Source organism: Pogoniulus pusillus, chromosome 16 (genome assembly GCF_015220805.1).
Source record: "Pogoniulus pusillus isolate bPogPus1 chromosome 16, bPogPus1.pri, whole genome shotgun sequence".
Taxonomy (NCBI): domain Eukaryota; kingdom Metazoa; phylum Chordata; class Aves; order Piciformes; family Lybiidae; genus Pogoniulus; species Pogoniulus pusillus.
In genome coordinates this window covers 5,161,357-5,187,023 of record NC_087279.1, presented here as the reverse complement: position 1 = coordinate 5,187,023, position 25,667 = coordinate 5,161,357, and the positions used below count along the sequence as shown (strand labels likewise).

At 47.1% G+C, this 25,667-nt stretch overlaps 1 long non-coding RNA gene across 1 annotated transcript; it reads right to left on the bottom strand.

Moving 5' to 3' along the window:
- Positions 1–1,422: 1,422 nt before the first annotated feature.
- On the bottom strand, positions 1,423–23,731 carry LOC135182195 (uncharacterized). The gene is made up of 3 exons (XR_010305087.1): positions 23,532–23,731; positions 13,671–13,765; positions 1,423–2,326 (listed from the first exon to the last, which is right to left on the bottom strand). It is a non-coding gene; the product is annotated as an uncharacterized LOC135182195 (long non-coding RNA).
- Positions 23,732–25,667: the final 1,936 nt, after the last annotated feature.

Genomic DNA, 25,667 nt, shown 5'->3' with positions numbered 1-25,667 from the left:
CAGCTTAGTGTCATCTGCAAACTTGCTGATGACTGACTCCATGCCCTCATCCAGATCATCTATGAAGATGTTAAAGAGGATGGGGCCCAGCACAGATCCCTGAGGGACACCACTAGTGACTGGCCACCAGCTGGATGTGGCACCATTCACCACCACTCTCTGGGTCTGGCCCTCCAGCCAGTTCCTAACCCAGCACAGAGTGTTGCCATCCAAGCCATGGGCTGACAGCTTAGCCAGCAGTTTGCTGTGGGGGACAGTAGTATATAGCAAATCCCTTTCCTGTACACTATTTTTTGAAAATAAGGCTTGAAAATAAAAAAATAACTCCAAATGTTCAAAGAACCTCTTGTACTTCTAACTGGAGACTCATGCAAAAGCTGCTGAGTCATCCAAAGACAACCTGCAGTTAACTTCCAGGGCCTTCAGGGCTGCATAACCAGCAGGTTGGTGCTTACGAAGAGCTACAATTCATACTTTGAGTGATGTTTCTTTTAAATTGATATTAATTCCAACCATGGCACATCTAATTTAGGAATTCCTCGGTGACCAGTACATTTCAGTGCCATGACAGGAGTGTGCAGCAGCAAGAAACATGGTTTCCTAAGCTCAGTCCATTACTTGCTCCCCAGGGAACAGCACCGTTTCCTAAAGCAACTCCTCCTTGATCACTCTATGTAGTGGCTCCATGAATAAATCAGAAATGGGCTTACTTATGCTGCCATTGCCCAGCTAGGATTCTTCTGCAGTGCTGGAGGTTCAAGAGTCCTGTTTCTAGGAAGCATTGAGACATCTGCTTGAGGTCTCTCAACGTGCAGTTGCACTAACAACTGTCTTCGGACCTGTCGGATGCATCGCGAGCGGAACAGGCAGGTACTGCTCCAGCTCTTTCTAAATTCATCTCTTTCTAAACTCAGTTACTCAACTTCCTGCAGCAAGGCAGAGAGATTACACTGCAGATGATGAAATATTTCCTTCGGTTTACCCTAAATTCCAGCGAGTGATGTAACCACCAATCCCTCTGTTTTGCATGGCTGAACGCAGCAGAAGAGCAGGAACGAATCAGCTCTCCATGGGCCACTCGGGCATTTCATCCCCCAGCAACACCCTTTTTGTTCTACCTATTTCAGTTCCCTTTCACACCTGTCACCACAATGTCTTTACACGCTTCATCCTGCCAAGGTTAATAGGCAGAGCTGGGACAGTTCCAGCTCATTTCATTGTCTTGTCTGACATGACATTTTAAGCAGCAAGTGCTTTGTGTCTAACTGGCATAATGTCAAGTGACTTACCTCTCGCAGCCAGTGCGGGTAGTTCTTTCAGCCAGAGATCTGCTAAATGGCTTGTTCACGTAATTATGGTGATTGCCTGGGAGAAAAGACAGAGAAGTGGAACTTCCATTGAAGAAAATACGTAACTGTTAGCCTACGCTGACCTTTTCCTGCTCTTTCCCTCTCCTCTGTGAATAGATGTTATTAGCTGAAGCTTCCCTGTGTCTGTTCCTTGTTCTGTCCTTCCCAGTTACAGCCTGGTGTGACACAGCCAGCAATTTGCATGCATTTGTTTTAAAAGGAGGAGAAATTTTCCTGGACAGGCATTTTACTCTTCCTCAACTGCATAAACAGGATGTTCTATTAAAAAAAATAAGGCTAAATGGAGCAGCACATTCGACCGTGCACATAGTTTACTCCAACTGAATAGCCCTGCTTGCTTAACATTAAACACAATCTTAGGAGAAAACCAAGTCAAGTGTGTGTTTCAGTAAATCAGGAACAGCAAGAAATCACTCCATACATTGTCATCTTTGTCGGCATCTTAAACAACTTCCTCTACCAGAAAAGCTGCCCAGAAGAGTGCAGGAAGAGAAAGCTTTGCCACAGCCAAACCCTGGTTTGAGTTCATCCAGCAGCATTCAGGAATTAGCTGCCTGGCCCCTGGGAGCTGGGGCTTTCCTTTGGCCTTGGGATGGCTTTGGTTATGTTTCCTTCTTCCTCTAATCCAACATAAGCCCGAGAAGCTCTTGAGGTTTCTATGTGCAAGGACAAATTTATCATGACTCTCTCAGTAGCAGGATAGAGAAATCCCTCTGCATGAGAATCACCAGCCCCTTCATCTCGGCTTCCCCGCTGCAGCTCCCAGCACACCGGGTGCCTGCTGTTATCTACAACCGTGTTCTTTGCTGCACCTTGAGAGCTCTCGGTTAAACAACTGAAACCCCACAGGCTGGCCTCAGATCCTACACTGGAGTAGGCTGTGGAAGGCGAAAGCTCTGTCTGCTGTGCTGGGAAGCCTTTGAAGCTGACATCACTTGGGCTGGAGGGGTTTTGAACTGTGGAGAGGAAGCGATATAAAGAGAAAAGGCTTTTATTCTGACAGTCAGGCTTAAGCCTGCCCTTGCTGTATGTAAAGTGCAAACTCAGAACTTAAAGAGAGAAAAATAAAAGGGTTGAATTCAGCAGACAGTCAGGTTTGATTCCAGCTCAGCTGTCAGAGGAATAAAGCCTTTGAAAAAGAACAAACCAAATCTTCAGTTCTTTCCTCCAGTGGCAGCCCCAACCCTTGTAGATCAAAGGCTGGGCTATGCCCTGGACGTGCCAGAGGGGAGAGTGGGGCCTCCCCTGTGCTTTGGGGAGCAGCTCTTTACTCAACACCATGGGACCTCCAAGCTGGTCCAGCTCTCTGGATCAGCCTGCTGCCCACGCACACACCCAGACTCCCATTAGGGAAGGAGGCCTCGTTCCTCAGTTGTGCCCAATGATCCTTCTCCCCTGTGGGGTTGAGCTCATGGCAATGCTGGGCTTGGGTCAGTGCCATCTTGTAGAATCATGGAACTGTTGAGGCTGGAAGAGATATTTGTGATCAATACCAACTGCCTGCCTAGAGCTCACAATCACACCAACACTGCCAAGCTACTACCACCAAACCACATCCCTCAGCACCACATCCAAGCATCTTTTAAATGCCACCACCACCTCCTGGGGCAGCCCATTCCAGTGCCTGGTAACCCTTTCTGTGAAGAAACTTTTCCTAAGCCTCTCATAAGCTTGTTTGGGAAATGAGTAATTACTATCTCCACTCTGTACCTCCAGCATCTGCTTCTACCCTTCCGGACATGCCCTGCTGCTCCAGTCAGAGCTCACTTGGTGGTTTGCTGCACCTCCAAGGGTAAAGATGTGTTAGGAAAGTTTGCACGTGAAGACAGCAAATCAAACAGGCAGAGCTGGACATCAAGGCAAAAAAGAAAGCAGCTCTTACTTACTTGGACTGTATTTGCCTTTCCAAAGGGCATAACTTTCTAAGTGATTCATTAAGATTAGAGCCTAGGTGTATCCGTGAGGGCTCTGATAATATGGAAATTAATTACTTGAAGGCAGGTGGCTGAGCTTTGAGAGTGGTTCCCATGAGGCTAAGCCAGCCCTTGGGCGACATGAAGGCTCTGGTGCTCAGCATGGACCATCTGGCTCTATCCTGGGGCAGGGGTTCACTCCACTGATGATCTGCTAGCCAAGGGGGCTGGCCATCCCAACTGCAAGTTTGGCTTGCTGGGGTAGGAGGATGGAGAGCAGTCAATCCCAGGCCCCACCACTCAGCAGTGCAGCACCAGGAGTGAGCAAGCCCTGAGGTGTTTGGATTCTCCTGCCTCATGGTGGCTTAGCAGTGGCCAAAGCAGCTACATTGAAAGGAGAGCACTGGAATCCTCCTGCTGCTGTTATCTTGCCCACTGGTATTTCTGGTTCCAACCCCCATGGCTGGTGCTTCTCCATTATTAACCACAGAATCATTTCAGTTGGAAAAGAATTCCAAGATCATCGAGTCAAACTGTCAACCCATGTCCTGAACTGCCATGTCCACACATTATTTTTAACACCTCCAGGGATGAGGACTCCACCACTTCCCTGGGCAGCCTGTTCCAATACCTGACCAGTGTTTCAGTAAAGATATTTTTCATAACATCCAGTTTAAATTTCTTGTGGTGCAACTTGAGGCCCTTTCTTCTCATTCTATCACTTGATACTAAGCCAGGCCAGGATCAGTGAAGGAGCAGATAAGATCCTGATGAGATCAAGTCTTGAGGATGCAGGTCATTTCCCAGGCTGGACTGTGACAGAAATATCCATTGCCTTTGCTGCTGAGTCATATACATGCAGAAGCAGGTCTGAGCCTGGACTGCAGGATGCTGCACGCAGTGTGTGTCCATCTCTGCACACACCACCCCCTCCTGACATGGTATCTGTTCACAGCTGGGAGAAATTAATTATTACCTGGGGTTTTATTCCTCATGTTCAGAGGATTCACAATCCCAAGCACAGTTCCAAGCTGGGTGGCAAATGGCTGAGAGCAGCCCTGAGGAAAAGGACCTGGGGGTCTGGGGTGATGAAAAGCTCAACACAAGCTGGCAGTGTGAGTGCAGCCCAGACAGCAACCATGTGCTGGGCTGCAGCAAGAGCAGCATGGCTAGCAGGGCAAGGGAGGGGATTCTCCCCCTTTTCTCTCCTCAGACCCCACCTGGGCTACTGTGTACAGTTCTGGAGCCCTCAACAAAAGGAGGACACTGAACTGTTGGAGCAAGTCCAGAGGAGGCCACGAAGATCCTCAGAGGGCTGGAGCAGCTCTGCTATGAGGCCAGGCTATAAGAGTTGGGGCTCTGCAGCCTGGAGAAGGCTTCAAGAAGACCTTGGAGTGGCCTTCCAGTATCTGAAGGGGACCTACAGGAAGGCTGAGGAGGGACTATTTACAAGGTCTTGTAAAGATAAGATGAGGAGTAAGGGTTTTAAACTTGAAGAGGGAATATTCAAACTAGATGTTAGGAAAGGGCTCTTTACAGTGAGGGTGGTGAGACACAGGCACAGGCTGCCCAGGGAGGCTGTGGATGCTCCCTCCCTAGAGGTATTCAAGGCCAGGTTGGATGAGGCCTTGAGCGACCTGTTCTAGTGGGAGGTGTCCCTGCCTATGGTGGGGGGATGGAACTGGCTGATCCTTGACGTCCCTTCCAACCTAAACCATTCTATGACTCTATGACTTTCAAAACGATTTCAGGGTATTTTTGAGACTGCTGTAGAACAAACTGAAATATTTGTTAACAATTCAACTCCTGCAGAGCTGCAAAGTCCAATGGCAGCTTTGCAGCAGCCTAACCTTTCCGGTAGCCGTGTTTCACACCGCATCCGTACCAGGGCTAAGAGATAACTGCACTTGTCTGCAAAAACGCCTTGGGGAAGACAAGCTCATCAGCAGAACGGCAAAAAGCAAGGTGCACGCTCCGTCTGTTGCCCTGACTTCCCTGTCACTTCTGCTCAGTTTATTAGCAGCAAACAGACTTTTACTGCGCTCCTGCCTTCACTTTTCATCTACCGCAGGAGGTGCAGAGCCACGGAGGATGTTTTTGCTCTTTTCACTTTGCAGTACGATACCAATCACTCTGAACAAAGCCTCTCCTCTCTGCCAGCCCCTTGGCAGCAGCAATTCTACCCGGTGACGCAGGGAAGGAGAATGGTTGCGTGTTCCCAGCGTCTCCAGCCTGACCTAATCCGGTAGTTAGCGGAGGCTGCTGTGAGCGTCCATGGGACGGCGTTTCTTTTGGCGCAAAGCGAACCTCTGGCACCTTTACTCAGTGAGATCTCACAGGCTTTCCACAAACACAGTCCTGACGTAGCAGGAGCCGAGGGACAACGTCAAAGACCATTACAGAGGTGGTGTTAGCTTTGTCCTTCCAAACGGAAGTGGAGCTTGCCTACAGATTGCAGTGCACTCTTAAGATCAGAATGATCCCACCTTGGTCCTTCTGGCACAACCACCCCTCTCCAAAATACATCTCGTTAGGAGTTGAAAAGATTGATGTAAACCACACATCTGGAAGAGGAGGGAGTGCTGAGGTTGTTGCAAAGCAAGGTAAGGTGATGAATAACGAGTTTTGCCCTGTGTTGCTTGAGCTCTGTGGGGAGATTGCTACAGCTGATTCCTAGTCATGTACTTAAGAGACTTACAAGCAAGGTCACTCTGTCTCATACCAGGTACAGGAGCCCCGTGTCTCCTTTGTGCAATGAGTATTAGAAGCATAAGAGCACAAGCACTGATAGCTGACTTCATGAGAAACCCATCCAGAAAGAGCCTGTGGAATCACTGCTGTAATCCCTGATCTCCCTGGGATGGAGTGGCTGTCTGACCCAGTGCACTGCCGGTTAACAGGATAAACTAGGGGAAATTCTGGGCTCAGTTGCCCAGATGTTGCCTGCAGCCTGCCAAAGAAATTGTTTCTCTCAAAGCTGAAATGGTCATCCACAAATTCCCCATAGGAGGAAGTAATAACCACAAACTTTCTCAGCTCACCACCACAGGACTGGCCGCATTACAAATGATCTTTTCCCATTCATACTTGAGTTTCGTCACTCTTAAGAAGAAAGGGAAGAAACACTGCACCAAGAGAGAGGCTGGGAAAAGAGAGCAGAGCAAAGTAACATTAGTCATGATAAATGTTATTTCAGGAGATCTCCTATTCAAAAGTAACACAAGCAGCTCATTTGCCATCCTACGTCAGAAACGGTGATTCCATGCCTGGTGTTCTAGAATAAGGACCATTAACTATCAGTAAAATATGCAAATGCTAAAGAAAGCAGAGAAAAGATATTACATGGCTAAGTGAACAGTACATTATCTTAAGCAATTATTATTATTATTAAGCATTTTTAAAGTGCTTGATCAAACTCTTAGCAAGACACAGCATTTCCTTCAGAAAGCTGTGGTAGGACCTAAGACAAACCCCACAAAACTAGGAAAGCCATGATGGCAAAATCACTGCAGCTCTTTGTGCACTGGAAGGGGACTCACAGGAGGTCCCTGTTCTACCTCCAGCTGCAGCCAGGTGCTCGATGCTTGGCTTCTGTGTCCCTACATTTGACAAACAGCAGCAAAATTCATGCCCTGCTCATTTCAGCCCTGAGCAGGATTGATGCTGTCAGAGATATATGAAGGGGTGGGTATAAACCTCTCCTAGTTTGTACCTATTTGCTTACCAGAAGCGGGACGAAGAGGAGGGCTGGGAAAGAAGCAGGAGCTCTTCCTGTTTTTATTTTGCTGTTTAAATGGGTTTTTTCCTCCCTTATTACAGCCTAGAGTCCATAACTCCATCCATGTCTGAAACCAAAATTATGGGGGGGGGGGAAAGGCATCAGTGCATTTACTTGGATTCATTATCTGTCAAGGGTTATAGAAGGATTAAATTGGGAAGGAAATGTTAAAGCCATCCTTCTGACATGAGTCACAGGAGTAAGCTATCAGAAGCTGTGTCAAAAGCACTGCAGTTGGCACGAAATGTATAGCATCTTTATGATCCTTCCTTTTACAAAACCCAAAGCATAAACAATAGGAACAAGGGAAGGCAGAAAATGTAATTTCATTAGGGCAGACGTGACATAAATTCAATAATAAATAATAGCTGTTATCTAGAGAAATATGAGAAGCCATTTTCAAAATCATTAGCTCTAATCACAAATGAATTTTGCAGCTTCTCTTCTGTTTTGCACCTCAGTAATGAACTCTGATAAATTCAAGGGAGTGCATGTTAAATAAAGAGATAGAAGGGTCTAATTTGCTGCTTCATTAAACCGGCTTATTTCTGGAACGTCTTGCATCTTGCTCTGCATTTCCCATCCCTGAAAGGTGGAGACAATGAACTATCTGTCTCTAATGTAGTGTGGCACACAATTAGGGATTCAAAAGGACGTGAATCTCTTTCCATCAGAGATACAGGCAGTGATGATTATTTTATCACCAAATACTGTCAGCACTACATATTTCCAACAGCTAGGGTGACACCTGACTTGCATGTTCAATTGACACAAAGCCTTGCCAAAAAAAAAAACCCCAACCCAACAAACACAAAGAGAGAAGTCAGAAGGAGATTATTTACACCACATTGTTCCTTCTGACACAGGCCTGCAGTGAGTCTGGTTAAATATTGGTGTTCTGCATGAAGATTTGCAGTCAGGGAGGATATATAGAAGAAGGTGGCCGTTTGGATCTATATTTAAGAGAATGATGCAGCACAAGCTTGGATTTATAAACTCTGCTTGCAAATCAACAGAGCCTCTAAGAGGATATCTGAACCTATCCCTAGTCAGCAAAGAACTTACACACACATCGATCTGAGATGCTTCCCTTCTCAAGGATCACAGAATCACAGAACATTAGAGGTTGGAATGGACCTCTAGACATCTAGGGACCCCCCTGCCAAAGCAGGATCCCCCTAGGGTAGTCTGCACAGGAGTGCACCCAGGTGGGTTTTGAAAGTCTCCAGAGAAGGCAACTCCACAACCTCTCTGGGCAACCTGTTCCAATGCTCCACTGTAAAGAAGTTTCTTGTCCTATTCAGATGAACTCTATTGGGATGAACTATTCATGATAAGACCAGAGAAAGTGGCCCCAGGTTGCACCAGAGGAAGTTTAGATTGGATATTAGGGATATATGCTGAAAGAATGGTCAAGGGCAGGCAGGTATTGGAATAGACTCACCAGAGAAGTGGTGGAATCATTATCCTTGGAGGTGCTTAAAAATTGTGTAGGCATGGCACATCAGGACATGGTTTAGTGGGCATGGAGGTGTTGGATTAACGGTTAGACTTGATGATCTTGAAGGTCTTTTTCAACAACAACAACAAAATATTCTATGGATTTTAAGGTAATTAAAGAGCTTTCAGCTACTGCCAAAACATAATCTTTTTCAAAGCACAAGTTAAACAAAAACAAGTTAAAACAAAAGCTAACCTAAAAGTTAGCCCAAAAGTTACAGATAATCTTTGCTTGCCTTTGAAAGGAGGTGGATGTGCAGCTGGAAAATGGTTAGAGAAGTCTTGGAAACATAAACAGACTCAAAAAGATGAACTTTGACCTGACAGAATAACACAGGTGCTTCCTTAGCTGCACTATGAGCTTTGGTTTTACTTTCACAACCAGGATGTATGTAGTTATCCACAGAAGGGGCTCTTCTGGTCATCTGAACAACAGCAGAAGGAATGGTCGAGGCACTGGGAGTTACAATCTGCCTTTGCATATATGCACATATGATATAGTCAGCGTTAGTGCTGATGTACCATGAGGCTGCCAAAGCAGGTCTGCTTATCTGTAGCTGAAGAGTGGGTATCAAGTGGATGGGGCCAGATCCTTTTCAGTGGTGCCCAGCAACAAGACAAAGAGCACTGAGTACAAACTGGATACCAAGAGGTTCCATCTGAACATGAAAAGAAACTTTTTTGCTGTGAAGGTGCCGGAGCAGGCTGTCCAGAGAGGTTATGGAGCACCCTTCTCTGGAGAGATTCCAAACCTGCCTGGACGTTGTGACCCTGGGTAACCGGCTTTGGGTAAGTCTGCTTTAGCAGGAGGGTTGGAATAAATGATTTCCAGAGGTCCCTGGCTGGAAGGGAGATGGCAGATTTTGTTCCCAGGGTTAACCATTTTCCTAGGAGTCTAACAACTTTTATTCCTTTTCTTTTCTTTTCTTTTCTTTTCTTTTCTTTTCTTTTCTTTTCTTTTCTTTTCTTTTCTTTTCTTTTCTTTTCTTTTCTTTTCTTTTCTTTTCTTTTCTTTTCTTTTCTCTTCTCTTCTCTTCTCTTCTCTTCTCTTCTCTTCTCTTCTCTTCTCTTCTCTTCTCTTCTCTTCTCTTCTCTTCTCTTCTCTTCTCTTCTCTTCTCTTCTCTTCTCTTCTCTTCTCTTCTCTTCTCTTCTTTTTCTTCCTTCATGTTCTTTCCTTTCTTCCCTTCTTTGTGCCTTCGTTTCTTCCCTCCTGCCTTCCTTCCTTTCTTCCCTTCTGCCTTCCTTCCTTTCTTCCCTTCTTTCTGCCTTCCTTTCTTCCCTTCTGCCTTCCTTCTTTCCCTTCTTTCTTCCTTCCCTTCCTTCTTTCTTTCCCTTCTTTCTTCCTTCCTTTCTTCCCTTCTTTCCTTTCTTCCTTTCCCCCTTCCTTCCTTCCTTCATTTCTTCCTTTCCTTTCTTTCTTCCCTTCTTTCTTCCATTTCTTCCTTTCCTTTCCTCTCCTCCTTCCTTCCCTTTCTTCCCTTCCTTCCTCATCCAGATTGTCAGGGCTGGAAGGGACCTCAAGGATCACCTAGTTCCATAGTGATGACATGATACTATTTCTGTACCAGCAGTAAGAGAGCAGGGTATCCACGTGAGGCATTTATGAAGAGTCTTCAATACCTACTCCTTAGGAAACCACATCCAATTGAAATGCAAAACACAGAAGACTTCCTATTGAAAAAAAAAAATCTTCCAAATCTCTGAAAGCCTCTTCTGGGAAAAGAAAATGGGATTTTAAAAGAGATGTGCAAATTTCTTGGCATGAAGATGACAGAGAAATTGGTGAGCCATAACTGAACTTGCTCTGCCCCACTGGAGGTACATGTGCTAGAATGTAAAGCCAGCAGGCAAGCATCACAATCTCTGTTGCTCCTTTTGCTTCTCTGACATGTGAGCATCCTACTGATGGAGAACCAGCACCTCCACACATAAGCCCACACTGGGTCAGTTCAGGTGCAGTATACAATGTCCAGAGAGCATGTGCTGAAGGCCAGCAAAGCCTCCCACACAGATTAGGGATAACCCAGTAACAACCTCTCAGTACCTACAGGATAGAGGCTGTTTACAAAAAGCTGTAGTGATAGCATGAGAGGCAATGGCTTCAAATTAGAGGAGATTTATACTGAATACAAGGAACAAGTGCTTTATCATGAGGGCAGTGGAACACTGAAACATGTTGCCCAGGGAGGTAGTTGAGGTCTCATCCCTGGAGATATTCAAGGTGAGGTTGGACATGGCAACCTGATCTAGTTGAAGATTCTTCTGCTTACTACATAGGAGGTTGGACTAGATGACCTTTGGAAGTCCCTTCCAACCCAGACCATTCTATGACTCTACTAATGACATGTGCTGTCTTACCTCTCATTTTAGAGAAGGACACAGACCACATCCAGCCTTTAAAATAAAAAAAAGGATAATACCTTCTCATGAAGAACAGAGTCTTCAGCCACTTGAGGGATCAAAAATGCTGTGTCAGCATAAAGGAGAGGAAAAGTTGTAATACATTTCACAACTACAGGGTGCAAAAAGGAAAGAAAGAAAGAGAGAAAGAAACTACCCAGAAGATTGGACTTGAGAATTTAAACTCACAAGTCAGGACATTCAAAATCATGGTTCCCACAGCACCCATAACTTACCTCCTTGCACATATGTCACATGTACTGCTAGGTATGAGGGTATATTTATGTTGTGCTCTTTCTCTGCCAGGAGCAGAGTTATGGCAGTTGAGGGAACCATCACTTTGATTTTCCTGACTTTTGTGCATTGAATCTGTAAGAAAGGGGGGAAAAAAACACCTGTCTGGATGGTAGCAAACATGTTGTTCTGTTTCTCTCTGTACTCTCCCCATTTGCTTTTATTTCCACTTTCTTTTTTGGTTCTCTGCCTCCTCACAACCAGTTGAGAATGTGGACTTTAGACACACAAAGAGGAATAGTTGCCTTCTTTTAGAGGGAGCAACATCTTCCCATGCAGCCCCAGTCCAAATGAAACCTTGTTGAGGAGGCTGCATTAAAAACACTGAAACCTTCTAAAGAAGTTTTCATCACTTAAAACATTGCTTGCAGCCACCTTTTAACACAAACTCTACCCCTTTATGGTGGATCTCTTGCAACAGTCTCAAAGACACAGCTACCCCTGCCTGGAACACGCTTTCAACATCGGTGTGAAGTTTACCAAAGTGTAACTGTCATTTATAAAAGGGGCAAGCCACAGAGCAAGCTGGAGCCTCTATTTCAGAGCCATTTACCAGCACTCATTGCACTGTGACCTTGAGAGGTGAGGAACACTTCACTTTCCTCCTCTGCCTGCATCAGTAGTAGCTGTTAAGTGGCCTGTTGGCTGGAAGTAGTATTTGGGAGATTGGCACATACTTTTAAAGAAAGTTTCTTCTTTTTCTCTGCTGCAGCTTATGAAGTAATGCCTGTTGCACTTGCTTTCACTATGGTGAAAGGGCTGTGTCTTTGCCCCTGTGGTGGTTCCCAACAACTCTGTGAATCCTAAATCGCTTCACCTCCCAGTGTGGCCAGAAGTAGGGAAATGATGGTGCCCCTGTACTTGGCACTGCTGAAGCCATACCTCAAATGCCTGGGCTCCTCAATACAAGAAAAAACATTGAGGTGCTGGGGCATGGCCACAAAAGGGCAGCAAAGCTGGTGAAGAGTGTAGGGAACAGGTCTGGTGAGGAGCAGCTGAGGGAACTGGGATTGTTTGGTCTGGAGAAGAGGAGGCTGAGGAGAGATCTTACTGCTCTCTACAACTCCCTGAAAGAGTGAGGTGGGGCTTGGTTTCTTCTCCCTGGTATCAGGTGATAAATGAAAGGAAATGGCCTGAAGTTGTACCCAGGGAGGTTTAGGTTGGATACTAGGAAAAAATTCTGTCCTGCAAGAGGCATCAGAACAGGCTGCCCAGGGAGGTAATGGAAACACTACTCTTGGAGGTATTCAAGAAACCAGTGGCCATGGCACTTGGAATGGGCTGCTCGGGGAGGTGGTGGAGTCACCATCCCTGGAGCTGTTCAAGGCAGGATTGGACGTGGCACTTGGTGCCATGGTCTGGCCTTGAGCTCTGTGGTGAAGGGTTGGACTTGATGATCTGTGAGGTCTCTTCCAACCTTGGTGATACTGTGATACTGTGACTTGATTTAATGGCCATGGTGGTGTTAGGATGAAAATTTGACTTGGTGATCTTTGAGGTTCTTTTCCAAATGAAATGATTCTATGATTTCCTGCTGCCTTCCCAGTGTTCCTGACACCAACCCTGGGCAATGGCAGGAGGTACAGCAGTCGGTGTGGCAAAGTGTTTGGTCACAGCCAACCGTAATGAAGAGAGAAATAAGTAGCACTAATAAAGCTAATACTTGGCATTTTGACATTCAGTAGAGCACTGCTCTGATGGCTTGCTTTGTAAAGCAGCCAATGCTTTTCATTCCCTTTGGTCATTTATTTACAGCAGGAAGGCAAGACAAGAAAATTAACCAGGATGCTGCTACTGCATCTCCACTCTGTGATGCCTTCCTGAGGAAGCTCTACCCATTAACAAAAATAAAAGGCTTTTTGATTTGCTTTCCTTTCCTGGAACACTATGTCATTTTCAACTCCAATATGAGTTTGTTTCAGACATATTTCAGTTGCTTTGAATGAAGAAAGAGGCAAGGAAATGTATTGCATTGGGAGAAGTCATACAAATGGTAAATGCCTTTTCAAAGAAGTTGTAATGATATTTCAAGGGCAGTTTAGACCTATTCAGGTTGCATGCTCTCATTACCATTCTTAGCAACAGGCATAAGTCCTTCAATCTCCACGTAGTTTTGTTACTCTCTCTCCACAATTTCCAATTTCCTTACGACTATTCAGCTGATTTATTGTTTCCCTCTTGTATTTTAAATGCATTGTAACCCCCTGCATTTGTTTCACTCTCTCAGCTTCAAGATTCAAGGTCGTTAAGACCCCCAAAATCTCCTTTGCTTATACCACAGCTTTAAATGTGCTCTTTCTTGCCCAGTGGCTTGTTACATAATTACCAGTGGTGGTACCAGCTTGTTTTTATAGTTTTATGATTAAAGAGATAAAAAATGAACTCAGTTGAAGAAAATGCAAGAAGATACTCACAGCATCCTGTGGCAATGCTGCTGCTGCTCCTGTAGCACAGGAGATATACTGAGGTGGAAAATTAATCTCTTCTCAGCAAGTTGCTTGAAAGTTGACTAAGAATAAATAAATTATATAGCATTAACTTTTGGCCCTTCTCATTATGTGATGCTTAAACATGCATAATTTATAAATCAATCATGTTATAGCTGCCAGTAGAGATGGTTCAAACTTGTCTTAAACATGCAAGCCATGTGCCCTGCTCCCACCTCATAAGGAAGCTCCCACCTCTCTGCAGGTCACACTTGGCCAGACACCATCCCCATTATTCTGTATCCACCCAGGATTTAGCCTCCAACTGCTGAGGCAGCCTCTGGGGATTCCACAGGTCCCCACCACAAAAGGACACAACCTTAGGCAGTTCTGCTGTAAAGTGTGAAATTGTGGTTCCCCAAAGGCTCCAAAAGTGGTAAGGGAAGTGGAAGGTTGCCACAGGCTAGGGCTGGGCTGGACACTAGATGAGGGACAGATGCTTGCTGTTAACCCCTCTCCCTTCCCAAAGCAGAGGAGAAAGAGAAGAAGGGAGAGAGATTGATGGATTGGAATAGAAGCTAAACCAGCTGGAATGGAATTGAGAATAATCCAGTGACATAAAGACAAAGAGAAAAACCAGTGATGGTAATTTTATTGCCATCACCACTGTTGCTGCATCAGATTGGACTCAGCAGCAGACGGGAACCAGATCCAGGAACACACAGATTGGGATCAAAGGTAGAGTGAATTGAGTCTTCCTTGGACATCAGTCATTGATCCCGGTGACCCCTCAGTTTTATACCTGATATGATCTACATAGGATAGAATACCTTGTTGGGCAGTTTAGGGTCACCTGTCCTGTCTGCACCTGCCCACAGGTGTTATTTCTTACTACTGCACCCTCAAGCATGGCACAGAAGCTACCTTGGTGTCCAGAGGAGCAAGTATAAGCAAGAGCCTTTCTGAGTACCCACCCTTGGCAATAACTCTAACCATCAGTGTTCTCACTACTAGAAGCAGACACTGTCTGCAAAAATAAGCCCTTAACTTCAGGAAGTGGAGTTACTTGGAAGAGTCCAAGCTGAGAAGTCAAATCGCTGACCAGGATTAGTTCTGTTCTAGCTCAAACCAGGACAGCAGCTCATGTGAGGCCACTTGTCCTTGGCTACACTGCAAAGGTGGAGGTTGAGAGTCCCCTGTGCAGGTAGCTCATCCTCTGGGCACATCACAGATCCCTGGGAAGATAAAATGTGTGGGAGTTTCCAATTCCCTGCTGATGGACACATCCTGGTTGTACAGGAGCATGGGAAGTTGCTGTGGGAGGGGGTTTTGAGGTCAGGATAAGTGCTGCTGCCAAAGGGGGTAACATGGCTGCTGCCTGCTGCCATATGTGAATGTCAATGGCATTCACAGTGCAGAAACACAGAGCTGCAGGGCTGGAAGTGACATGGAGAGATGAAGCAGCCAGGACCTTGCCCTCAGGCAGGATCAGACCCTTCCTGACAGCTCCTCCTTTGAGAGTGCTCCCAATGCCTCTCCAGATCATTCCTTCAACACTCCCCAGCTCTGTCACTCAAAGGACTTTATGAGAGCCCTTCTGCCATCCTCCCTGCTACCCATCCCTGCCAGCCTTTCATCAGCTCCACAGCCAAGGCTGAGGAGCAGCAGCTTTTCTGCAGCAACAGTTCTGAGACAGACATGCCAGAAAAGAGGGAAGCAGAACACTTATGGGTTTTTTTCCTCTGTTTTCCTTAGCAGCCCATTCTGTGTGCTGGAGAAAGCAGCACAGCAAACACTAACAAGAGGTAATGGGCACAAACTTGAGCATAGGAAGTTCCATCTAAACATGAGGAGGAGCTTCTTTACTTTGAGGGTGATAGAGCACTGGAAGGGGCTGCCCAGAGAAATGGTGGAGTCTCCATCTCTGGAGTCATTCAAAACCTCCCTGGACACTGTCCTGTGCAACTGCTTTAGGTGAACCTCGCACTAAATGATCTCTAGAGGTCCCTTCCAGCCCCCTATCATTCCATGATTCTGTGATCTGAGCCCCCAGAATTGTTGAAGAGAGGCAGTGTAAAGACTATGAAAGAGGAACATTAGATGGGTTCACTCAGGTCCACAGCCAGAGAGCCCTGAGGGCTGCTAGGACTCCTCACTTCATTCACATCCTTTCTGCCCCCAGCCCTGCATTGGTGTGAATCCACTGAGAGATAAAAGGGGACAGTGCCCTTCTGGAGTCAGCCCTGGTGTGTCTGAGATCATGATGACTTACTCCATTGCAGACTGCAAGAGGGGTGAGCATGGGACTTGCCAACCTCCTGTGGTGTGTTTACTGGACAGATGAACATAATCCTCAGAGCAGACAGGAAAGCATTAGCTTTCACTAACCCAGGCCCTCCCCTTGAATCACAGGCTTGGCTTAAAAACAAGAGGTTTATGGAAACATATAGCTTGCTTTCAATTTAAAGCTGCAATTCGTTCTTCTTTCCTAAGAGGCTGTGAGGTTTTTCCATGTAGCTCCCAGACCTGGAGCGTGCCTGGAACAGGCATGGCTAGTTTTTTGGAGCTGGGCATGGGGAGAGCCAAGTCCAAACCATTGCTGGGAGACAGGTGCTGAAATCTCCCATCTTGTCAGTGCCTGTTGATCTCAGATCCCATGGGTGGATATTTTCTGTGGGCAAGCATGGTCCTTCACATCCAGAGGAGGTGCCAAATTTTCCCCAGGAGCTATGGCTGGAGAGGATTCGGGGATGTGGCAGAGCCTCTCCAAAGAAAACTTCCGTTTCTGTTTGACTTAGGAAAACAAACTGAAGAAGGGTAAAGCTCTCCAATTACTCATCCCCGGGTCAGGGGTGTGCTGGTCTGCATGACCGCAGGCAGTGTGGCTGGAGTATCCCCAGACAGACGCAGCTGGGGGCTCTGACTCAGGGCTGCAGGTGGAAGCTGCTATGTCACCAGACTCCTCACCATCCACAGCCATCATCCTGTGGCCAGCTGGGCAATATGAATCACCAGCAGGTACCGTAACCACGCTGGATCCCAGCCCATCCCACCACTGGAGCAGCAGCCTAAACACAGAGCCAGCTTTTGGCTCACCTCTGGAGCTTTCCCAGAAAGTTCTCACTTTCTTCTCTCAAACTGATCTTGCTTTATCTGCCCCAGTGGGGTGCACAGGCTCCTGCTGTACTTCCAGCAACACCTCCCTGCTCCTCACTGTTTCAGTCTCTTCCTACACTTCTCAGCCAAGGCAAACAGCCTGTGCTTCACTTCTGCTGGGAGCTGCAGTAAAATGCCTGGATGGACTTCATTTGCTCAGTCACCTCAGACTGGTGTAACAAGGAGATGCATGCAGCTGCCACTGGACCAACTGCTTCCAATACTTCAATATTCCACATCTGCTTTTCCTGGGGGGGGGGGGGGGGGGGTGCAGCAGCCTCTTCTGTTGGCTTTAGTGCTAGGACACAGACGATTGCAGCAGAGTCCTTGCTGCTCTGCCTGCCACATGGTGTGGTTTTATAAGAGGAGTTTTAGTGAACTAGGTAGTAGGAAAACAAACCCAAACAACTCCAGACCCTGCACACACACAGAGACGACCCCCTCACACCATTCCCAAACAAAAAGCAAGCAAGTTTTGCAGTTACTCATCAAAGAAAAGCAGCCACTGGTGCAGCTGCTCTCCAGCCATGACCCCTTCGATCTGGAGCGGCTGTCCTCAGGGACCTGCTAATTTAGCATTCCCTAACGAGGGCTACAGCTGCTGACTTGCTCTGTGTTATTAGGGCCATCAAAACACTCATTAGAGAAGGACTCCATGTGCTCTTTGGCCTGTGGAGCTCTGCTGAGTCGCTGACTAGCTAACTAGTCAGGCTCCTGGAGGAGCATCCTCACCAAAACAACATCTGATGATAAATTTCCAGCTACAGCAGCTGCATACTAAGCGCATTTTACTCCAGCGAGTTCTGTGTCACAAGTTGTCGGGACAGACTGATGGAAGGGGAAGGGGAGAAAAACCCAACAACAAAAGAGGATGAAATATTCATGAAGTTATCAATGGCACCAAGATCTCTAGCTAATTACGCCGCTTAGTGCTTCCTCACAAGCCCAGAACACCCAGCCCTGACCAGCTTGTTAGCGTAACTGCAGGCTGGCTGTGCCTTTGTGGCAGGGTTTTCTCCCTGCCACTGCCACACCGCCGTGCTCTTGGACCAACTCCATCTTAATTAGCTTTGCTGCCACTGGAATTAGGTGGCATGTTATAAAAGTCACTGACATTAACTTCTGACTCTTCCTCAGACAGATGGGACCTTGGTACCCGTGTCTGCCTATTACACTTGCTTAATCACTCTTTAAAGGACTGTCCCAAGCAGCCAACACACTGTGCTGTCTGGGTGAGTCAGAAATGTGGCCCTGGCTTTGCAAACCAATGCCTTTCTTAGAAGGTGTCTGAACTTCCCTAGCAAGTTGTTACTAATTTGGGATTGCAGCAGAGAGGTTTCTAGGAAGTGAGGTCCCCTTGGCTTGTGCTGCTTCAACATTCACATCTCAGACTCCCTCTGGTGCCCACTGGTGATCCCCGCTGTGGGGCTGGTGCTCAGGAGCAGGATGGGATGGTGATTGGGCTGTGCAATCCCCAGCAAGCTACACACACTCTCTAACGCATATATAGAGCCTTGCTGAGAGAGGATCTTACCAATGGTTATCAATAGTTGGTGGAGGTCAAGAGGATGGGGCTGAGCTCTTTTCAGTGGTGCCCAGTGATAGGACAAGGGGCAACACATACAGACTAGAACAGAGGAGCTTCAAGGGGCAACACATACAGACTAGAACAGAGGAGCTCCAAGGAGCAACACATACAGACTAGAACAGAGGAGCTTCAAGGGGCAACACATACAGACTAGAACAGAGGAGCTTCAAGGGGCAACACATACAGACTAGAACAGAGGAGCTTCAAGGAGCAATACATACAGACTAGAACAGAGGAGCTTCAAGGGGCAACACATACAGACTAGAATACAGAAGCTTCCACCTGAAGCTCAGGAAAAACATCTTTACTTTCTGGGTGCTAGAGCACTAAATCAGACTGCCCAGAAAGGTTGTGGTGTCTCCTCTGGAGAGATTCCAAACCTGTCTGCACACTGTCCTGTGCAACCTAATTTGGCCAAACCTGCTTTTTAGCATGAAAAATGGACTAGATGATCTCTGGAGGTCCCTTCCAAGTTCCACCATCCTGTGATTCTGTGAGGCTCTGTATGAATGATGAGAACATCAAGTGCAGAGCGAAGCCCTTATGCTCCCCATGGCATGTAAAGCTTGCTTTGGAGAACATCAGCCCACAGCTGGTTTTGACACTCCAAAGACAGAGTGTCAGTGCCCTCTGTGGCTCATTCTAACCATGAGCTGCTGCAGAGGGAAATGAAGTAGAGCTACAGCAACTGCTTGCTGACAGGGGCTGCAGAATCACCTTCCTAAAGCTGCCTGCACAGTGCTAGTGAACATGGGGCAGCTGGATGCCCAAAGGGTTCAAGATGGGATATTCTGGAGGGTTCCATCCCAAATTCTGGGCTACAAAACTCTGAGGAGTTTCTACAAACATCAGGAATGCTGGAGGGGGGGCACAGGGAAACCATTCGGTACCTGAGGGCCACGAGCAGGAGACCTGGCCCCATTGTACCTCTAACTCCACCAGTGAGTGCTTTTGCCTGCTGCAGGCAAGTTCCTCTCTCCCCTCCCAGAACAGCATCCCCTGCAGGATCCTCTGATCCAGCCCTTGCTTTAGTTTGAGTCTGAAGCCACAAAAGGAAAGACACAGTTCCAGTCTTGCCCCTGCTTTTAAATGCATGAGTGGACTCAAAGGCCTGAACTGATCCTTAGCTACAAGACTTTTCTGAGACTTGCCCATCCACTAGACTTTATCTGGAGCTGTGAGCTGAATATGCTCTTAGTTTGCAGGGTTTTCCATTAAAAAAAAAATAAAAAAGGAAAGAAAGAAAGAAAAAAAGCTTCCTCCCTGGAGGTTTGCTTTCAAGTTTCAGCTTCAAACAAGCCTGGATTTCAAAGTTCAGCAGGCTCCACCAGTGCACGCCTTGCTCTGCATGCAGACCGTGCAGGGCCAAGGATTTCCCTGCAGCTCCCAATGGCACTCACCCCCCCACCCCACTGCTCCCTGCCTGAGTGCTGCAGAGCTGAACAGCACCATAAATAGAGCTACATCTCCTGCAGGAGCCAAGGTGACATATATACATGCACATGGGTTTGGGGACAGTTGCCTCATTTCTATCAAGCTGGCTTTTAAGGTACCAGCAATGCTGCTGTTCTTTTCTGAGGTGACAGCAGCTTGCAGGTAGGACAATATCATAGCCTTTGCACAGCTCCCAGCTAGAAACTCCAAGAAACACTGCTTTCACCACTCACTTAAAACACCTCTTCCTACTGGGAGCTTACTTTAGTGCTGACACCGGTGCAAATTTAATTAGATAACTCTCACTTATAAAGGCAGGCTTCATCTGCTGTCCTGTGCCCTGCCTGCTGGAAGTGACTTCTCTTTATTCCAAGTGATTTATAGAATCAACCAGGTTGGAAGAGTCCTCCAAGCTCCCCCAGTCCAACCAAGCACCCAGCCCTGTCCAATCAACTAGACCATGGCACTAAGTGCCTCATCCAGGCTTTGCTTGAACACCTCCAGGGATGGTGACTCTATTTAGACCCTAACATAACAAGGAACTTAAGTTCCTGCTTAGGTATCCTCTAATTCACTACGTGGGCTTTAGCTCTTGCCAAGTCAGAGTTATGATGTAAAAATCATAATCTTGCCAAGTCAGAGTAATGATGCTGTAAAAATCCTCTGCTGCTGTGTGGACAGGACTGTATCTGGTGTGGTGCCCCCTCCATGAGTATTTCATACATTCATAGATGCACAGAATGGGTTGGGTTGGAAGGCACCTCTAAGGTCATCCAGTTCCAACTCTCTCCCTTGGGCAGGGACACCTCCCTCTAGATCAGGTTGCTCAAGGCCTTGAATACCTCTAGGGAGGGGGCATCCACAACCTCCCTGGGCAATTGTGCCAGTGTCTCACCACGCTCAGTGCTGAGAATTTCCTCCTAATATCCAGTCCTGTCTCTGGATTGGGATCTTGCTGACTTGGAGCTGCCCAGCTGAAGACTTTTTCAGGGGAATTAGAGGGAATTATGTTTCCCAGCACAGTGAGGATCAGCCTCTTCCCTCAAGCAACAAGTGATAAGACAAGATGAAGCATCCTCAGGTTGCACCAGGGGACGTTTAGGTTGAACACCTTAAACGCCTTGAGGCCCCATCCCTGGAGGTGTTTAAAGCCAGCCTGGATGAGGCTGTGGACAGCCTGATCTAGGGTAGGGTATCCCTGCCCGTGGCAAGGGGGGTTGAACTAGATTATCCTTGTGGTCCCTTCCAACTCTGACTGTTTGTATGACTGGGAAAAATGCCTTCACCAAAAGGCTTGTCAAGCCCTGGCACAGGCTGCCCAGAGAAGCTGTGGAGTCCTCATCCATGTGTAAATATAGTGCTGAGGGACATGGTTTAGTGGTGACCTGGCAGTGCTGGGTTCATGGTTGGACTTGATGATCTGAAAGGTCTCTTCACCAAAACAATCCTATGATTATAGCTGCAACCAAATCTCTGAAAACTCTAGACCGAGCCTGTCAAAGCAGAGTGGGTTTAGAGCCACATTCCAAGCCTTTGCTGTGTGGTGGTTTGCACTGAACAGTATTCACACAGAAATAGCCATGGTTTGGCATTCGTCCCCTAACCCATGCTAAGATCTCCTGTTATTTTTGTGGTGCTCCCTAGCTGTTGGTTACCCCACAAAGCAAGACCAAAGTCTACTGCCCACAGACCCCATCAGCCCTGCCATTCACCTTCCCACATGCTCCAGGAACACCCTTTCTGTGCCAAGTGCCTTCTCTGTCAAAGGAAGGAGCAGCTATTCTCCACCCAATGGTGCACAAACAAGGACATGATTAAACCACAGTGGATGCTGAGAGGCAAACTACTGCACTATGATGTTCAAAAAGCCAGAATAATGTGATGGTTATGAAGACAGACAGCTCACGCAAAGACTGCCTGGAGCACAGAATGATTGTCAGGATGGGCAAAAATGTAGCAAACCATGTGAGTGTGTAAGCTGCCAAAGCCAATTAAGCCAAAGAACATTTTGCAACCATTAGGCTTCTATGACTGTGCATGCATTGTGATTACTATGGGGCTGCCTGGATATGAGGGCAGATCTTTAATGATATCCAGTTTCTATTTGGGCTTCAATTCATTTTCATTGCTTTTGCTTGTGTTGAATTGTTGCAGCATCTAAATGTGGGGAACTGACTTATTGTTTAATTTGTCATTTCAAGTGGGGCTCTACCTTCCTAGCAACAAAGTAGAGGAGTCTGGAAGGGCTGCTCACAAGAGAAGAGAGGTGATGTGGTGTTTCCCTGTCTCATTTTACCTCCTGTTAATATCAGAGCCTGAAAAACAGCAGGAAAGTGGTGATCAAGGAGATCTCTGCTGATAAAAAGGTACAGAGTGCTTTTCCTAGGCAGCTTTGACTGCATCATCATCCTCTGTGGTAGGATTCAAGCAGACAGAGCAGAGAAATAAAAATGAATCCAAACCTTAGAGAAGGACTGGATCCAGGTTTTGTGGTTACCTCAAACCACTGTTGCAGCATCCTGTACTGCAGCTTTGTTATTTGGACTCATCCTCTTGACCAAAGACAAATAACATGGAAGTGATCTGCTGGGGAGCAGCCCTGTGGAGAGGGACCTGGGAGTGCTGGTGGATAACATCCATGGCACAGCAATGTGCCCTTGTGGCCAAGAGGGCTAAGGGGATCTTGGGGTGTATTAGGAAGAGTGTGTCCAGCAGATCAAGGGAGGTTCTCCTCCCCCTCTACTCTGCCCTGCTGAGACCTCATTTTGAGTACTGTATTCAGTTTTGGGCTTCCCAGTTTAAGAGGGACAGGGATCTGCTGGAGAGGGTCCAGCAGAGAGCCACAAGGATAATCAGGGGACTGGAACACTGCCTGATGAGGGGAGGCTGAGAGATCTGGGGCTGCTTAGTCTGGAGAAGAGAAGGCTGAGAGGGGATACTTATAAACATCTAAGGGCTGGGGGTCAGGAGTGGGGGGACAGGCTCTGCTCATTTGCTCCCTAGGATAGGACAAGGAGCAATGGGTGTAAGTTGCAGCAAAAGAGGTTCCACCTCAACACAAGGGGGAACTTCTTTACTGTAAGGGTCCCAGAGCACTGGAACAGGTTGTGGTCTTCTCTGGAGACTTTCAAGGCCTGTCTGGATGCATTCCTTTATGATCTGTGCTAGATTGTGTGGTCCTGCTCTGGCAGGGGGGTTGGACTCGATGATCTCCTTGGGTCTCCAACCCCTAATATCCTGTGATCTGCCAAATTTAGCACTTAATTAGCCACCCATCCTCCCTACTGAAGACTACAAAAGCTCTTTTACTGAAGTAAGAAGATGAGAACATGACATTTCCCAACTTGCCATGCTGCCAACCTGAGTAAGGTGCAATAACTTTCAGAGAAATGGAGCTCATTTCAAATATCTGATCAATACTGTTTCATATCTTCTATCCACATGCTTAAAACTACTACCAAATGCTAATAGCAGGGGGGAAAAAGTATGACAAAATAAGATAGCTAAATGGACATTGTTCTGTCCTAAAAGGATTCATCTTGCAAGGCCTTTTCAATCTGAAACAGTTCTATGATTCTATAAAACATTGAAACCCAAAACCTCATTGACTTTCCACCAGTTGAAGCATCTTAAACCTCTGAAAATGAGCCTAAGGTCTGTAAGTCACTTACCAGATCTGGAGACCTTTGGAGCTGACATCTCCTCTGCGCAGTGGGTTGCCTGCAGAACATCTTTCCAGTTAAGATATTCATTTTAGCTTCCTGGGCAAGAAATCTTGGCCTGCACCCTTTGCTGAAACTTCCTAGAGCTTCCTAAAACCTTCCAGCCTCTTTTAGCTGACTAAAACTCTTTCCTGCTTCCTCCTGGCCTCAGTCCTGCTCACCAGCTGGAGCAGAAAGGGGCATTCTCACCCTTTAACATTTGCCCTCCAGGGTTATTTTCTCACAGCCTGGTGCTCTCCCAGCCCTCCAGGTGCTATCAGAGCTCCCTGACCACAGCCTCCCCACCCCACCCTTCACAGACACCTGCAGACAGGAGTCAAACCCACAGAGACTCAAGGCAGCAGCAGCCCTATGGTAAGCTCGGGGTGCTCAACCATCTGAGCTCTCCTCACCTTGCAAAACGGTGGAGATTAAACAGAGATCAGATCGTTCCCTTTAGGCAATATTTACCAAGTCAAACACCTCATGAGGTTCAACAGGACCACGTGCAAGGTCCTGCATGAGGTACAAATCCGGGCTGGACAGTGAGTGGCTGGAGAGCAGCTCTGAGTAGAGAGACTTAGGGGTGCTGCTGGATGAGAAGCTCAACAGGAGCCAGCAGAGTGCACTTGCAGCCCAAAGGGCCAACAAGATCCTGGGCTTCATCAGGAGAAGTGTGGCCAGCAGGTGGAGGGAGGTGATTCTCCCTCTCTACTCCACTCTGCTGAGACCCCACCTGGAGTACTCCATCCAGCTCTGGAGCCCCCATTCCAAGAGGGATGTGGAGACGCTGGAGCGTGTCCAGAGAAGGGCCATGAGGGTGATCAGAGGGCTGCAGCAGCTCTGCTGTGAGCACAGACTGAAAGAGTTGGGGCTGTGCAGTCTGGAGAAGAGGAGGCTCCCAGGTGACCTTCTTGTGGCCTTCCAGTGTTTGAAGGGGGCCTACAAAAAAGCTGGGGAGGGACTATTTAGGCTACTAGGAAGTGCCAGAACTGGAGGGAATGGAGCAAAGCCGGAGGTGGGGAGAGTCAGACTGGATGTGAGGAGGAGGAAGTTGTTGAGCATGAGAGTGGTGAGAGGCTGGCAGGGGTTGCCCAGGGAGGTGGTTGAGGCTGGAGGTGTTTAAGGCCAGGCTGGCTGATTCTGTGGGCAGCCTGCTCTAGGGTAGGGTGTCCCTGGGCATGGCAGGGTGGTTGGAACTAGATCATCCTTGTGGTCCCTTCCAAACCTGACTGATTCTATGATTCTAAGTGGATTTCCAGTAGAAATTGCTGCTGAGAGAATCCAAGCTCGTTGTTCTTTCCACCAGCCTCCATCTGTCTTATTTATTTGCCTCCATTTAACCAAAGAGAGGAACTTTGCAACCCTTTCTCACATCTTTAGACAAATGCATAGTGGGACCAGAAACTTGTTTTCTGTCTCCATGACCCTTATTTCCTTGCTGTTGCCCCTATTGTCTGCCCATGACCCTTGTTTCATTGCTGTTGTCCCTGTTGTGCTCTCACCCTCAGGGACACTGCAGGCAGGCAGGCAAAGGACAGACTCTGGGCAATGGCTTTCAGCGTTGTGTGAAAGTTCTGCCTCTTTCTTCATCAAAACCTGTGCCCTGATATTTTTCTTGCTCCAAACCTAGCTGTGATAGGCAGCCTGCAAGTGCCAGTCCTCCAGGGAAAACTACCCTGGACTGGAAGGACAAACCAAAGAGCTCTCTTAATTCTATGGTTTTTCAAAGCAACAACAGCAACAACAGAGACTGAAGAGAACACATTCAAGATCCATCAGAAGTGCAGCACTGCCAGCTGAAGAGGTCATCTCAGGGCATTTGCCTAGCCTGGCCTTTTGTAAAGTCTCAAAGCCATTACAGAGATGGATTTCTTTAGACAAGCCATTAGCTGATAATCTTCTTTCTCTTTTGGGGGGAGCTGATTGTCAACCCGAAGTTCGACTTTTGTTTCTTTTCTTTAGCCAGATGTTATTTTAAGTGCCTAACTTCTACAATTGCAGAGCTCTGGGCTCTGTGAATCAAGCTGCATTTATCCAGGCCTTGTTGCTTTACAAGAAGAGCCAAAAAAAAAAAAAAAAGAGAGAAGCAAAAAAAAAGCCTAT